The sequence below is a fragment of the Vanellus vanellus genome, assembly GCF_965231255.1.
Source record: "Vanellus vanellus genome assembly, chromosome: 2".
Classification (NCBI taxonomy): Eukaryota; Metazoa; Chordata; class Aves; order Charadriiformes; family Charadriidae; genus Vanellus; species Vanellus vanellus.
Window position 1 is genome coordinate 143,627,428 of NC_138906.1, and position 18,183 is coordinate 143,645,610.

Below are 18,183 nucleotides of genomic sequence, written 5' to 3' on the forward strand. Positions count from 1 at the left end.
CCACAAATATGCTAATTTCACCTCTTTTTCCATAGTCAAAAAACACCTGGCTTTTTATGGTTACATTTGTTCAAAACACAGGTTTTCAACCATTTTGGCTAGGCTGAAGACATCACTCGTCACAGCGACGATAAGCCCCACCGTTTCACCATATTGATGACACAAGCATCCCAGCATCAACCCCTGCACTCACAAAAGGACTGACGTTTTCCAGAGATGTCAGATTTACCATTTGGGCACGGAAGACGCACCACAGCCAACACTCGCCTTTTCCCAACCAGCCTTGGCGAGCACAGTGCCAAGGGCAAACTTTGGCTGAACCATCCTGGATGGCCACAAACCATCTGCAGATCGTGCACGTACGGCCTTGGAGTATCCGCAAGAGTTTTACTTCTCTGTTAGGCATAACCAGCTGCGTTACAGCAAGACGAGCTTCCCCGGGCTCTGCCAAGGTGTGCTATCTGGGAAGCGCAGCCCTTGGCACTGCGATGCCAAACCACGGGCATAAAAACATGCCGAGGCACTGCTCAACGGGCTACCGTCAGCATCACAGCCTTAAACACCCACCATTATTTCCTTCATAACTTCAAACAAGGTTCAAAGTACACCTGCAGGAATGATGCCATCAGTGATTCACGTTTAGAACTCACAGTTTCTTTTTTTTTTTTTTTGCATTTATCCTGTAAGAATTATTGGCATTCAATGCCAAGGGACAAAACCAGAACACCACAGATAGAACCAGGATCCTGGTTTAATTTAGTGTGGGACACAGGGCATAAAATGAACTTTGATTCTCAAAAATCATCAAGTTTTTTAAAAGGTATTCAGGAGCATTAATACAGCATAAAAGAATACCAGTATTTTTTAATCTGAACAGAAAACTCAATTATAGTGTTCTAATGTTTCCATGCATTATTTTGGTTTAATTCAGAGAACACTCCCATTTTATGGAAAACACTATAAGCAGTGAACTATAAGCCACTGTTTTTTTTTTTTCCCCCTCTATTATGCTTTCCAGCTATTTTCTCAACTGAGTTAGAATTCTCACAAAACATTCACATGATAATAACAAGAGTGGAAAAATAAAACTAACATTTGAACTTTCAGCTAGTTGAGGAGATAACAGATGCATTTTACACTGCAAAACTAGTTCTTGGCTTTTTTATGCCACCGTTAGAGACTGTTTTGACTCGCCTTTTGCAATTTCAATAGCCTACTAATGTTTTGTAACAAAACATCAGCTGTGAAAGATGCTTGCAGTTTTAGCAGTGCCAATAAAAGACAGGAAGAAAATGCAGGCAAAAATTATTTCCCAAGTTAATACGAGCCACAGAGATGCTCACATTTGCCCGCGTGGCTCGGTGTCACCGACTCCCACATCTAGAACCTCGACTCCTCTTTGTTCTTCAAAGGGATGTAGTAATCATCATTCATTTCTACCGCTTTGATGGTTAGATAGCAAACGCCTGAGAAACCCACGGAGACATTAGCACATACAGCCGCAATGTCTAATAAGACAGCTATTTGCATAAAAGATCAGCCACAATTTAGAATGTGTTGTGATAGATGTGGAAAGGGAATAACAGATCTATATTAGCATGTACGAAACCGAGATTGTTTTCACAATTTAATTCCTCAGGGACCGTGGCTCATCACCTTCTCTTGTAAAGAATCCTGCATTCCCTGAGGAAGCAACTTGCCACGAGCCAGAGTTAAACTAAAATATGGATTAATAAGAAATAATATTTATTATTTATGAACCTTGCTGTATGAGTGGTTTCCAACGTAACTTTCTGATCAGATTTCCATAACGAAAAAGCCTGGAACCTTTACGAGTCACAAAATTATTTGAAAAACGCCTTTTCCCCATTTCAATAGCAGTGGTCACCCCACAATAATCGGCCATCTTAGCTTTACCGTAAATGAAATTTGCACTCCTTTCCTAGCTGCCTCTGGCCGCTCAGCTGCCTCCAACATCAGCAGGAAGAGGATGTGGCCTTTCCTCCATCTCCTTGCCAAGCCGAAGGGACAGAGAGCGCGCTGTGCTGCGTGCACCCTGAGCATCCTTCAGGTCCCTGGAATTTTAATGACTACATAACCGTTTTAAAAAAAAAAACACGTAAAGGAGCTCATCACTGCTCTTTTTACAGGCTACTAAAAATACTTCAGGAGCAATTTCAGATCATTTGAAGGCAACGTGAGCCCTCCTCAACTTTCAGGCTTTTACAAAAGATGGTTTTAAGAAAATGATGCGAGGCCCAATGGAGTGATTTTTTGCTTACTGCTATTTCAGAGATACCACAAGGTCAAGAGACATCTTTGTTTTTTGTGGCACCCTTCACTGTTTTCTCACCCTCTTTCTCTTCCCTTCTTGTAATTTGCTTTTGAAGGCTTACACCCTCAGAAGAACATATGATTTTTCTTTTCCTCCTCTTGTATTCATAAGCAGTGGCTGATAATAATAATACACACAATAAACTGCCTATTATGACCTATAACTGTCCATTCAAGGTCTGGCCACAGGAGCATTTAAATCCCAACTCACTATTCTCGATGCATACACAGCCTGTATCAACCCAAAAAAGTTTAAAGCACTTACTTTAATGAACTAGAAATGACTTTGGGAATACTAATAAAAAATAAATACAGGGATTATATAGCAAAAGATTGCACTTTGTGTATTTATGATGCAATACAAATGATTAATAACAGTGATAAGGCTTAAAGCGCAAACCAGTGAATACTCAAAGATCTACATACGTGCATGCGTACAAACTTTCTGAGCAGAGATATTTGATAATAAATCTGTATTCTTCAACAATAAGCTGCCTAAATATTAATAGAGAGCACATTAAAGAAATAAAAATAATCAATGAAATGACGGGTTTTGTAGCTGAAAGATAGCTAATCAGTTGAGAGAAAAGCAAGTAAAAATTCAGGATACAAAAGAACCACTACAGAATGTAAAAGTACTGGGCCAGGTCTTCATCTCTAATTGAAAATGCAGGTGAATGCACAGTGAATACCTGCATATATGCAGAAGTACTTTATCCTTAATTGCAAATGGATACCAAACTTAAAAATCCTTTTCTTTTGGTCATTGTTGTTGAATGCAATGCAGGTTGATAATTTGAACTCACAACACAAATTATTGTTTAATATGATTCAAAGCTTATTGATGTCAGCAAAAGAATTGGTCTTTCACCAGTCAATTCCATAGCTCACAGTTTAATAAATAATGGGTATTAAAACCCTTGCAAGTTACAAGAGAGCAAAAATACCCTTTTATCCTCCTCAGGTAAAATCCAAGGAGCACATCAGATCCTCTGTGAAGATCAAGTGACTCCAAAGAACTGGTAGCACTGCATTTCAAGTGGGAAGCCGTCTGCATGTAGGTATTTTTGAAATCATTGCTGCTGGTTATATTAATTTGGTTTTCTTTGGTGTACTGCTGAAGTATAGTAACTAAGGTTTGTCTGTACAGCAGCAGAAGAAATGCAGTGGAAGTAACCTGCAGACAAAATTGCAAGAATAATGCAGCTGAATACTTTAACCATACTTTAGCCAAAAGAAAGAATTTAAAAACCTTTACTACTAATACTTAAAACAACACCCATACAAACAAACAAAAAAATATTGAAGAAAATCCATTCATGTCCTATTGATAAGTCTTACAGTAGTCTTCACCATTCCTCTGGAAAGTCTCTCTCAAAGGATGAGATTATTATTTCAAAGGAAAGAGCACCTGCCCATGTTGCTTTCTGCAGAATGTAGCACTACTTTCTTTGGGGATTTATTTAATTTTCTTTTAATAAAAGGATTTAAACATTTATTTACTTAATTTAACCTTGAAAGCAATGGAGCTGATTTCAACTCAGTTAAATTTGGGAAAATTAATCCAAAAAATGGGATCCATAACTCCAGTTGGAACAAATAATCTTACATTCTACACAAGAACAAAAAAACACTGTACCATATCCCAAGATTAAAACCATCTAGGAATTACAACTTTTATTCTGACACAGATCAGGCTGTTTAATAGCTTCATGTAAGCAGTAGGAACAAAATGCACATTGTTACTTCCAGTAAGTCCCCTTTGCACTCCAGGGAAAGGAGCTGCTCTGTTGGTTGTTCACTGTACAACGCCTACGAAACCCATGAAATTAGCTCCAAATTTATTTAACAAAAGTAATACACAGGTGATAGTCCATATGAATACTCAGCATATTCTCTGGGCTGTTTCAAAATCCTGAGGCAATATACTATGAAAAATAAATTTCATCAACAATCCAGACTAGTTCCACCTAATTTCAAGAAGGTAAGTGTGACACCCAAGTTAGGCAGGACGCCACCTCTGCTCCCTTTACAGCGAATGAAGAAAGAGATGCAATGGTAAGGAATCCAAATCGCCTCCGGCAATCCTGCTTTCTTGCTATGTTCCTAAACCTCCCCTAAGTACCTAAAATTTGGTGGGATTATTTAGGCACAGACATTTGCATTTGCTCCTCTAGGAAAAAGTCTACTTACTTTTGCTAGATGCGAATTTTTTTAAATGTCTGAAGAGTTGAAAACATTTTCATTAAATGTATTCATGACAGCCACGAAAAAAGTGAAAATTTAAAGTATTGCAAAACCTGACTAAGACTTTAACAGACTTCATAATTATGTAAATCTGGGGTTTTTAAGCAAAAAGATGCTATTAAAAATGTCAAAGGTTCCTCCCGTTCCCAGCGGAGTACAGTTTGTCACTGCTTCTACAGGAAAAAAAATCAAAATGTACCAGGACAAAACTCACTTATAAAAACATAACTTATACAGAAGGTATCTGTTTAGCAATTGGTGTTACACTTGTTATAAAAACAGTATGACATTTTGCCAAAGAATATTCCTATTTGTAGGGATTCCATGCACCTTACATTTACTTTTCATTATTAGGATTTGTTATTTGTCTTCAGAACCAAATTCCCTACTCACTTCAAAGCCAAGTAGAGCTATACCATCTGTGAAACATATATCCATTTTAATATGAAGACAGATCTTCATCTGAACAAATTTAAAATTCCAAACGTTCAAAGATGAACTTTTTTTTTTTCATTTTTATGAATACATGACGGCATTGGTGTGTCAAGAAAATATCCTTAAAGAAGTTCATGAAGGAAAAAAGCATACATGTGGTTCAATTCTGCCTTGCCAGACAGTTCAAAATATAGTATTTCCCAGAGGAAAGAGTAATCTCTGCTAAAGGGAAAATTACACGATAAATGACACCATATGCAGTATTTCAGAATAACATTCTTCAAAATAACAGAATCTGTTTAAACTTTTTTTTTTTTTTTGGGGGGGGGAGGGATAGGGGGTACTATGGTAGAAATCCAAGGTAAAAAGGGTGGGAAGAGAACGGGCATCCAGACCACCCCAACACCCAGAGGAACATCCACCAAAGATGGATACAGCCTCCATGGGAGCAACCACAGATGCTGTACAGACACCTCTGTGGTCTGAGGGCAAGTACAGAGGACACCACCGCCACCACCACCACGCCTGCACAAGATGGAAACCAAGCATGCGCTCTCTGCCTCACGAGTTAAAAGTTTGCCAAGTCAAGAGCAACAACGAGAAACAATTATTTGCTCCATCTCAGTAATTGAAGCGGCAGCGGCGAACATTTTGCGGTTCAGTTAAATCCAGGCAGTTTTATTCCCTCTTTGATCCCCACCACACACTCCTTCAGCACTCATTTCCTTTGATGAAGTAGAGAATAATTTAAATAACAGGTATAAAGCTAGAGGTCATAGACCTTAAATTTCAATATCAGCTAAGTCTGCCTAAGCACTTCACTCCTAATAAGTTATGAAGTTACAATTCTTGAATTTAATAGACTACAGTTCACAACCATCCAGAGGACAAAGAGTTTGTTTCACAATGTTTTTAATACTGCAAAATGGGATAACAACCTTAAGTGAGAATAAATCTTGTAACTTTTGAAGTTATTCACACACACACACAAAAAAAGGAACAATAAGTAATTCTATATTGATCATTACTTTTTGTTTCTATTGCGCCTTTTTTTTGGCTTGCATTATCTTGGACCATTAAAAATACAAACTTTCTGAGTGAATTATTTACAAATTGAAATAGTTTCTTTGAAGAAATATATCAAAACAAGACAATTTGAAACTGCTGGAATTTTTCCTTTCCTCTCACCCTGCTTTTAAAAAAATGCTTTTTGCAGTATATTAAGCTAAGTTTCAGCTTATTTTTCCCCAATTAATTCTAATATCGATATCCCGTCTGTTTTGACCCCATTTTCATTGAAATTCATCTATCATTCAAGAAGAAAACCAGCTCTCAGCAAATAGTCCATTCCTGTTTGACAATCAACCTAATAACTGAAAATCAGAAGAAGACAAAACAGCCACCAATAAGCCCCACAGTCACAAAGATGGGAGGCAGAAAAATGTGCCCTTCTATTATATAGAATCATAGAATGGTTTAGGTCGGAAGGGACCTTAAAGATCATTGAGTTCCAACCCCCCTGCCATAGACAGGGACACCTCCCACTAGACCAGGTTGCCCAAGGCCACGTCCAGCCTGGCCTTAAACACCTCCAGGGATGGGGCCTCAACAACCTCTCTGGGAAACCTGTTCCAGTGCCTTACCACCCTCAAAGTGAAAAACTTCTTCCTAATGTTCAATCTGAACCTGCCCTCTTCCAGTTTAAAGCCATTCACCCTTGTCCTATCGCTACATGCCCGAGTAAAAAGTCCTTCCCCAGCTCTCCTGTAGGCCCCCTTTAGGTACTGGAAGGCCGCAATAAGATCTCCTCGGTTCATTGTACTATGTTATGATGTCCCATCACACATGACTTCAAGTCATAGTCATTGCTAAAACTGGTCACCACGTTTATAGCCTAATGATTGCCTCACCTCTTACCTTGAGCAAGCACGCAAAAGTTAAAAGCGGGCTACAAATGACAGCAGCAAATAACACTTCAGTACATGTCGACCTAATCGTAACACTTCAGCAAAACTGAATTATTAGTTCCATTACTAAACCTGGTGTTCAAAAAGGACTTAAAAGGTAATCTTTCCATCCAGCATTCAGAATGAATGTGGGTCTTTTTCCTTTCGCTGGAACTACTGCAGCTCAGTAAGTATTAAATAGAATGATCTATGAATGAGGAAAAATAGTTTTATGCCACTTTTGTTGTCTCACATGCTGTATCAGGCATTCAGGAAAGCAACTCAGCTTAAAAAAGAATATTCCAGTCACGAGGCAAAAAAAAAAACTTTAAGTGTAAAGAGTTTTAATTTGGTCATGTGGGCATTTATGTTTTCTTCTATTTTTCAATAACTGATTGAAGACAGAATAACCTCTTATTCTGTAATCTTCCCCATAAAGATCAAAAGATAAAGCTGACGTGCATTTCTGTAGCCTTAATGCAATAAATCATTTTTTCTGTATTTTTTCTTTAAAATTGTCTGAGGTGAAAAACAGTAGATAAACCAGTACCTAACTTCGTGTTAACATATCAAATGTAGAGTTCAGCCCTACAGCACTTAATAATGAGCTGAATAGTCAGGCTGAATGAACAAACCCATAGAAGTTAGCAGCAGCATTTTCAAAACCTAGTCCGACTCTATTGGTTTTGAAGGATTAGGCCATAATTGGGTGAAGAGTTTAATACGGCTTAAATAACATCGGCTCAGTAGTTTCCAAAGTAGTTCAAAACAATAGGCCAAGCACACTCACTGCAGATTATATCTAAATTGCTCAAGACTTGGCTCTCCTGATACCTACCTAGAGATCCCATTAAAGGCAATGATTTTTAAGATAAAGACTAAAGTAATAGCGTACATGATACCATCTCTGGAGGAGCTTTATGTTCTATTTGGGCAAAAAAGGAACAGAAGACCATTGATATCTATCAAAAATCTGAATCTTGAACAAAAATTGTATTAAAGGAGTGGATCAAAAACAGGCTAAAACCTTTATATGCGCCAAATGAAAAAATAAGCTTTGATAGCCATCAGAAAATGTGGTAAACTGTTTATTTGCCTCATTTTAAGGTAGAGGAGACAAGTGCGGAGTGCAGCTGGGAAGAAAAGGCAGCAAAAAGAAAAATCAGGAACTAGCAGAAAAGTATCAGTTGAAATATCAGAAAGTCATGTGAACATCTGAAGGTCCCCCACACAACCATTTCTGCAAATGTCTGCCTGGGTGCTTTTTGCAGCTTTGCCTGTAAGACCACAGGATGGGAGGAAACTGCATCCCCAACTATTCTGACCACTCTTGAACAGCGTGCGTGTGTCCATCACAAGGCAGAAGGAATTTTGCTGCAAGGTTCATTGTTCAGGAAAATGCCAAAGGAAAGGATGACACCAACTGAGACTAACAGACTGAAAAAAGTACTCCTTTGAATGTTTCAAGTCATGCAGTACACATGAAATTCTATCTACTGTAAAAATATGAGTGAAATACAAAATTTAACACTTTTTCATGTGTTGCTCCTTTTGGAGATGGCACATTTTTAAGATCCTGTGTTCTGACATGTGACAGGTTGGCCTTCTCCAGCCTAAAAGACACCTCTGATCAAGAGATTTCTACACCTTGAACTCGTTAGGAATGGAATAGTTATAAGACTCCTAAATGAGAGCATTTAATGAGTAGCTATCAGCCTGCGAGCATCTCTTCAGAAACCCTAGCCTGAGACAAAATGTCAGACGACAATCCACTCCATTCGCTCTAATTTCCTGAGTACATCTCTCTAAGCACTCGGGGTTTGCACGTGCCCTTGGCTAGAGTTAAAGAAAAATGTACACTTCAGAGCTACCATACGGTTTTATAAGAAGGAGGGGGGTATAATACCTGAAATCTAGCCTTGTAGATTGCATACAACAAAAAAAAAACCCTGCTGGAGCATACAGTAAAATGAGTTCAGACTGGCTTGCATAAGAGCAAAGAATCAACACCAACACCACAAGAAACTGCTGGTCTGCTCCGTTCCTGCGACAATTGCTCAGTCCAGCCACTACTGTACCAAAAGCCGTACAACCCTGTAACTGAGCTGAAAAGGTTTAAGGAGAGCTGGGTCAACCTTGAAAATGACTTTAGCAAAGTTGCTTCTGCTTTTAACTTCCGAAACACTCTTATCCCATGCACTCAGCTTTACAGCCATCCCAGTTGTTTCCATACTGATTTTTTTTTTTTTCAGTGAGGTTATTAATGAAATATAGTACAGGGGAAACATCTTTACAGCTCTTCACTACTTCCAGCACTGACAGTGCTTAAGTCTGAAAGCTCAAATACAGACAAGTTTGGTCAGAGAACCATTGCCCTGAGCTTTTTCCTACACACACCATTCCCTCCCCTTGAAGGTCTCCTCAAGGTACAGTACATATTCTGGAGTCCTTCTATGGTCAGGACACAGAATTGAACCAAGCCTATACAATATACATTACTTGTGTGCAATAAATGACAAAACACAAGTGCTTTGAATTCTTTACTCTGCATATATGGCTATGTTTTAGTACGGTACCCACATTTAGATCATAATTTCCATGGGTCTATATAAACATGCATGAAGATAAACAGGCTTTCTTCACATGTAGAACTGGAAGAATTCATCCAGAAGCTTTGCTTTGTAAATCATTTCAGATGTATTTTACTGAAGTCATAAAGAATATTAGCAAGTGCACTGGGACCTTTTGTTTTAAATTATTATGATCTGTTACTTTAACAGAAGTTACTAATATTATTTAACCCCACTGGTGTACTTAAAATGAAAATAGTTGGAAGCTTTTTTAAATAGGTTTTCTCTGTAGAATAATCATTTTTTTCAGAATACCCTCCTCCTAAATTATTTAGCCTGTTGGTCTGCTGCTTTGTATACCCAGGCCTTCAAATTCTCCTATTTTTCAGAATAAAAAAGTAAACAGCAATCTAATAATGCTTTGTTAACCTTTTCATTCCAAATTATGGGAAGATTGATTCATAAATTAAACAGCATATGTCAAAAATTCCCAAGAAAGCAACATCCATCTCTGACCATTTTATGACTGCAAAATCAAAAAAACCTTAATTATTAGCTGCTGCAATTCTTTGTGGTTCCACTAAAACCATACTTAAGTTTAATCACACCAAAGTCCAAGGTTGAAAAAACATATTATAGAGCGCTTTCTACAATGCAGGTATACAACAAAAAAGAATCAATGTTTTCCATGCCCTCTGTAATGGGAAGAAATTCATGCAGATGCAGCACAGCCTTGCCTAGGACACCCAACACTAAGTGTGCAGGATGGTCTCTGCAGCAGCCAGGTGGGATAGATGGCTTGCTGAGGTCTAACATGGGTGAGATAAGGTAGATGCGTAGTCAGAAATATCACAGAAAGCTTAAACCTGCTCTCAAGTCCACCTTATCAAAGATAATACCATTAACAGAAGTACGTCTCTGTCTTTCAGAAACTTCATCACGCTTTCAAATCTTTCAGGATGTGTTTTTCATAGAAATCAGCACTAGACGCAGTGTTCCAGCATTGGTCTTACTAAAGGGATTTAAACCACCCTCCTTTCCATGCCCCTCCCCAGCCTAGGCTGCACAAGCCCTTCTTGTCACTGCCACTTGAATCCCCTTTGCCTACATGTGCTTCCTCACAATCCCCAAGTCTTCCCACAGCCACAGCTTCACAAGATAAAATCATCCATTCTGCACACACATCCAGCACTCCTCCTTCCTTGACGCATTTGCAGACAAACTGCATTTTACCATGATCTCAGCCATGCTTCAAACTTCATCCCCTCTTCAACGATCCAGCAATCACTGAAGCATCCATAGTTTGTCACTACCGCTTTTACGTTTACACCCAGACAATTGACTAAAACAGCAAAAAGCATCACACCTGACAGGAAGACTGGGGAAAGTCCCCACAAGCCCTCATCTGTTGACCATGGCCTCCAGCCATTACTTCTGAGTGCTGGCAGCTCACCAGCTCTTTATCCATTTTATTGTTACTGTACAGTCCTAATTTTTAAATTAATTTTAGTTGAGTAACAGTAAATCAAGGACCTAATCAAATTTAAATGTTAGCTATACAAGTAGTGTACGTTCAATTTGACAGCCAAGACACCAAAACAAAACAAGTAATACAATGCATCAGGTTAACTGTTTTCTTTTAGCAAGAACTAAGTAATACAAAACTGGTCTTGCAGTAAAGTGATGTAATCTTAATTCGAGGCAGCATAATCAGCTCCACACAGGAGAGCAACACTGAAACCGCCTACTGGACAATTTCTACAGCATACATGAAAGAAAGATCTATGTTTTTTAATATGAGCTTTTAGGCATGATCACTTCTAAGAGCAGACAAAATCATGAGGTGAGGGTTTATAAGTAGAGATGGTGATATGGTAAAGCCAAGCACTGAAATGTCCTCCATGCTGATTTGGTACAGCAACAAGTTAAAGACAAGGTAATTTAAAATAGAAAGTTTAAAACACCTTCAACTTGAAACTTCAGGGGAGTCTCATAAACAAGCTCTGGGTACTTACGAGGCTTTAAAATGTTGCTGACCCCGGGGTGTTTAATCACCTCTCTGCCATGGATGAGCAGCCTGTAAGAAAGGGCAACAAAGAGGGGGGACATTCTGCCCCTGGCACCCAGCACCCCGTTCTCAGCCTACACATCAGGGCAAGCCATCCAAAAAGAAATGCGAGTTAAGGTGAGGGAAGCGAACTGAGGCGCGGGTATTGCTGGCGTTTCCATACAGACTGCAATCTGCGGGGTGGGGAGAAGGCGACCAGCTGGCAGCATCTTAAACCACAGCATCTAAGGCTTCCAGAGCACATCTGTCAGAGCCATTCGTGAATAAATTTGAGCATAAGAGTTTGTAGAATTGAGAACTTCATATGTAAAGATTACAATGAAAACACAATAGATAAAAGCACAAAAAGCTACAAAGGCTGATTGATAATGTAAATGTGAGAGGGAATTATCATGGGTAAACTTAACCTTTTCTTCATTTACACCACACAGCACAGCCGGAGAGAAAACAATTGAAACTTTGAAATCTACTACATTTCTAACCCAATCTGTTTCTCACTATAAAAACCAGTTCATAACATAAAAGGTTATTTTGCTCCATTATTTATTTTATTTCAATGGAAATACATGAGGATAACTTTGGATTTCTGGCTAAAGGCAACCAACTACAGGCAATTTAACCCCATATTTTATTTTGTTGTCTTACTTAAGAATAGAAATAACGGCATTAGAAGCTGACAACGAACTTGTGCACAAAATGGTGCACTTCAGTTCGCCCTCTGGATTTTAACTTCCCAATACCATTCTCAACATTAACCCAGTGCTAACCTTTGCTCTTTCCCTTTCTCATGCTTGCCCTTCCTGGTACAAGTGACTTCACCACCGTAAGCTTCTGCTGTCAGAACAGTCTTTCCACATTTATTCCCTTCAGTTCAACATCTATTCCTGGATTTCTATTTCACCCTTCTTCTCCTATCTCCCATCCTTCTTTACACCTGCTATTGGGTTTACATAGCTAATTCATCACACCGGGTCTTTCTGATTCTGTCTTGTTTTTGATGATAAAACATACTGGATGAAGGACAATGCCAAGAATGATCACAACACATGAATAAGCAATATCTTGCTGATGTATGAATTATCATATTGAACATTGCAAAAAGTCCTAGGACACAATAAGCTCTGTTGTATCATTGCAATACGTGGTTAGAGAGGCACAATCAAACTTAAAATCACACTGATTTTTAGCCTTGCCGCTAAAAAAATGCAGAAGAAATGGGAAACAAAGGGATTAGCACTGTCCACGTGAAGAATGCCTGGAGTAAGTGTTTACTCAGCCCACTGAATTACAGGGGTATCTATGTGCAGCTAGTAATACAAAAGCACCTGGGGTGCCTTGACATTTTCCCATGACCTTCAAACGTAATTCTAATGAATAAAAATGTATCAGGAATCATAAGCTGTTGCAGATAATTTTGGGACATTAAAGCTGCATTAATGCAACTTCTACTTGGAAAAACACATGCAAGTGCTTTTTCTTCTTCTGTAGCGGTACCAGTGACCATCTATGTTTGTCATTACATGAAACAGAGCACCTTCTTAAATGGCAAACACCACAGCTTTTCTGGAACCATCTTTCCTTCTTATCTTCTTTCCAAAGGGGAAAAAAAAAAATCTTACTTGCTTATTCTGTGTGTCAAAAAGAATAAAACTGATTATTAAAGAGCTGTGAAATAAATTGTGTTTCTTCATCTTCTTTACCAACGACACCATGATGTTTATGTTGTGCATAACGCTGCAATGATATATTAGATCATCAGCTTGGTAACTAAAAGCAGTTTCACTGTGCATGTGATTGATAAACTATGGAAGTATTAAAACATTAAAAATGTTAATCTTTGTAATCATCTCCTGAAAAGTTTTTATATTAATTTAAACCATCGATCATTTTAATATTTAATCATTGCAGACTTCATTTGAAATGAGGATAGCCATTCACTGAAAAGCACTTCATTTTTTATTTAAAAAAATGATCAGCTTGTATGCATTCTGTAAATCTCTTCACATTTTTTCCTCAATAAAAAGTAAACCTGAAGGCAAATTAAAAACTCTCAAGAGCAGAAAAATTTAAAGCAGAGTTTGTATCAGAAAACATACTTTTGCAGTCCTGTTTCCCCAGGAGTAACTGTATTATAACAGTAGTATTGTAAGAAGGTTGGAGGATTGAAGGGGACTTCTACGGTAAATGAAAATCATTAGGTTTTTTGTCTACACCTTACAACCATCTACGTTTTGTTCTCTTTATGTATCTCGTAACATGTAAACATAACATTTCACTTACAAAGAACAAGTACTTAAGATGATATTAAACCGTTTTTGTTTTTAACATGTAACCTCATTTTGTAACATTAGCCTGCTTTAGCAACATACAAAGACTTTCCAAACTATCCTATCCTCCTCTATAATTCACAGCTTGTCTTGTCTAATGAAAAATTTAGATTAATATGGAAATATCCCAAAGGAAAACAAAAGCAAGAAGTACCTAGTTATGAGAAAAATCTCAAGGAAACTCTAAAATTCCAATTGTGATTAACTAGAACTAATTTTGATGGCATTTGGTTTCTTTTGAAGGATTTTTAAAACTATATAAGAAACAAAAACTAATTTATGTTATCAAGGAAAATTTATGGTATCACAGAAAAATCCAAGGAAAACGTCTGCACTGTACTGCAAAAAAACTCACCTCATCTTGTTTTCTATGTAGAGTCTACTAAAATTGGATGTTTCCTGGAGCTACTGCTATATAGTACACTGAGTTTAAGTATCCTTTAAGACCAGGCTGCAGGATTTTACTGAAATATTTGAACAAAGTAAACCCTAGATATACACTGGGCAGTATCACAGGTTCACATATTAGCTTACATGACCAGTCTTCGTTCTGTATTTGTGACCAATAGTGAGTTATAGGATCTTCCTGTACCTGCTATAAAATTCCCACACAAACTGGCCTCCTTTTCTGACAAGACTGCAGTGTGTAATGGCAACAGCTATAAAGTTAGGGAACTGGCAGAAGTGCATGTAGAACCTTCCAATGCATATAAACTTATTCTACATAGTTCAAGTTTATGAAAATAATAAAAAAAGAGAAGTAATAAAAGCACTGCCTTTATTTTTGATTTTACAAAGAAAGGATGTGTCTTGTTGCATATTACCTTTTGCTACAGTCTGTTTTTAAGGAAAGATGCATGGAAAAATCCTGTTCATTCAATGTGACGCATTAATTGAATTAAGGAACTCGGTTGCTTTCATCTGAAATGAAAGAGATAGATAGTCCTGGTTTTATGGAATTTAATAGAAACCCATATATGTGTTTGTAAGTACATCGATACAAGATTTAAAGTTAATTAATAAGATGAGTTAATTAATAAGAGGAATTTTACCAATGCTAACAGGAATCTCTGCTTTAGTAATTTCATTTGAAATAATCTTTCAAAACCTTGATATCTGAAGAGCTCTAACATCTGTGTTGAAACAACCAAGTATTTTCTATATTGTTTTTGCAGATACAAAATTCTATTTTGGACAAACTCTGAAGTTAATTGTAGAACACTGTTGTAATCTCCACTTGGTTAAATTAACAAATCAAATTCACAGAATCACAGGATTGTCGACGTTGGAAGGGACCTCTTGAAGTCATCTACCTGGGCTCATCTACTCCTGCTCAGACTCAGCTAGAAGACTATACATAAATTATAGAATTATAAGTTATAAAATAAATGACAAAAAGGACTTTGAACAAAGAACAATAGAAAAAGTGAGCAAATGCCCTTTCCTAAAACAAATGTGCCAACTGTTTGTATTGGTGTGATTAATTTATTTCAGTCGACACTCTGTTTTATCTGTGTCCAACCCTGGAGACATTCAAAACCTGCCTGGACACCATCCTATGCAACCTGCCATAGATGAACCTGCTCCGGCAGGGGGCTTGGACTAGATGATCTCCAGAGGTCCCTTCCAACCCTGACCATTCTGTAATTCTGTGATTCTCAACGGTCACACTTAAGAGTATTGACCTGAAGTAGGCTTACATCTTCACAGCTTCCATGAAGACAGAAAACAAGTCCTAGAAGGGCAAATTGTACTAATTCATGATCAAAGATAATCATGCCAACAAAAGCATATGCCAAATTTTTCCTTAGTGAAGAGACAAGCTATTTTCTGAACAACAAAATTTGTCCCTAGCCCATTTTGTACCAAGAGGTGAAGCTATTCAGCCAAGGACGATGTGCCAAATAGCACTACTTAAGAAACGGTTCCATTTTCCCCCTACTTGCAGATTTTTGTGTACCGCTTAAACATCATTTTCTAGTTTTCCACTATGGAAGTCACACAGTAGCAAAGGCTGGAAGAAAGTCAACATGTTTTTATTATCAGATACCCTTCCATTCCAATTAGCTCTTTAGGAATGAGCCTGGTCCCCAACAGCAAAGAACTTGAACCCTATGTAACATGTAATCGAGTTACCGTGACTGAATGTGTGTGCCATACAATCAGCCCAGTAACACCACAAGCTTTTTTTTAAAGGGGCTTTCCAGTACTACACTCAGTCCTCATAACTATGTAGGCTGACGTACGGCGGAGCAGTTTGAAAGCCACACGAATACGCTGGCAGAAATCCCTGCCAACGCTTCACATTTAGAAATGCTGCAGCTCCCATATTTCTGTCCAGGATTTTCTGAGCATAAGCGTGACCAGCGCTCTCCCCAGAAAACACAAAGGAGTCCAATGTACCCGGAACACATCACGCCTGAAAGGTAAACACAGCCAGCTCAACAAGTCCGGGTTGTATCAGATTTACTGCATACACAGAGCCGTCTGACCACTTACAGCCCCATTACACACTGCACGTGCTGCTGCTCTTACACGTCCTGGTCTCACTGTGTGCGGGGGGATCAGCCTACACACATACATGCACGCACGCACACACAGAGCAGCTGTTTGTCCAGCTCCCAGACACCCAGAAACACCACACAGATGGGTTTACACACACACACACACACACACACACACACACACACACACACATCCCCCCCCCCCCACGCCACACTATGCTGGCGGGCAGCACAACAGCAGCTGAGCTCACGAGGGAAAGCCATGGGGTGCCCTCACAAGGAGGCACCGCAGGCTCCTGTCTGCTCTGACAGCCCCCCGGGCCAGGCCTCAAACGCAGCCCTCGCCGAGGAGATCGCCTGGTAAGGGGTTTATTTCCCTCCAAATTCGCATAGTGGCAGCCTGGCGAAGGATACCGCCTGGCACCAGCCGCCTGTGGGCACGGGGAAAACAGCCCAGGCAGCCGAGGAGCCCTCGGGGCTGACAGAGGTGGCACGGCCAGCCACGACCCTGAGGGAAGCCGCCTGCTCTCGCCTCCCGGGCGCGGCGGACGTCGCCGGGCACAAGAAGGGAGCGAAGGGGCTTTTCCCGCCCACACCCAAAATGGCCGCGGCGGCCGCTGACCCCTCCCGGCCCCCTCAGCCACGTTCCGAGGGCGGCACCCGGGCGCCGACGGCACCGCCCCGATTGGCAGGGCGCTCCGGCCAATCGCGGAGGCGAGCGCTTTCTGCCGGCCAATGGCAGCGGAGACCCGCCGCGGACAGCGGGCCGGCCGACCGCGCCGCCAGTGCGGACGGTCCCTTGCCCGCAGGCCAATGGCGGCGCCGGAGTAGCGGCGGGGCACCGCGCCCCCGCCGCCCCGCGGGGGGGGGGGGGAGGGGGGAGCGGTTGCCGTGACAACCGCAGGCCCGGCGGTGCCGGCCGGCCCTGGCGCCCGCGGCCCCTCGCCCACCCCGGGAAGCGGCGCGGTACCTCGGGCCGAGCAGCAGAGCTCCGCCTCCTCGCTCTTCTCTCGGCGGGGCGACTTCCTGTGCTGGCGGGGCTGCCGCTGCAGCCGCCGCCGCCTCCTGCCCGAGCGCCCCCCCCGCCCCGCCTCCCGTTCCCGCCCGCCCCGCCGGGCTGCGGCCTGTGCGGGGCCGGGGCAGCGCCCAGCCCGCCGGGGTGGGGGATGCCACGGCCCCAACGGCACCTGCGGCGGAGGGAGCGCTGCCCGGCCTCCGCCCTCCTGTCTTGCCCGCAGGTGCTTCGGGGAGCGGCGGCCTCGGCCCGCGGTTCCCGCCTGGGCCCCACCACCGCCTGTCCGCGCCTCTCGGGTGGGTGTCCTGCAGGGTTTTCCAGGGGAGATGCTCTGGGGGAGGCTGAAGGTTCAGTCGTGGAGTATTTTTCATCATCTGCCCTTCACACCCTCTGCTCCCATTTTGTCACGCTTTGGCCTGCCTATATCAGGATTGTTGATCCAAACACGTAGAATGAAAAGCAATTAGCCCCCTTCACATCATCACCATCAGAAGCCCTCTTCAGTGGGAACTTACATTTAAGATCTAAAAGCATAACAATGGAAAATTATTAACCCTGTCATGTTTCACCACCTTGAGATGATGCTTGGCTGTTTGCAACAGATAAGTGGTTTACTTGGGTGCAAGAGGGAAGCCACCGACTCTTGGAACAGCTTACTGATTAGTATTGCAAGTGCGCGCTTCGCCTCCTGCAAAATGGCAGTTGATAACCAAGTGTCACACTCCCCTGTAAGGAAA

The 18,183-nt window shown here is 40.8% G+C and overlaps 1 protein-coding gene across 1 annotated transcript in view; it reads right to left on the reverse strand.

Moving 5' to 3' along the window:
- TRIQK (triple QxxK/R motif containing) overlaps positions 1-17,426 on the reverse strand; it is a gene marked incomplete at its 3' end in the record, with an annotated part of 59,644 nt that extends 42,218 nt beyond the window's left edge. Inside the window, exon 1 of the mRNA XM_082479581.1 lies at positions 17,402-17,426. The remainder of the gene's footprint in view (positions 1-17,401) is intronic.
- Positions 17,427-18,183: the final 757 nt, after the last annotated feature.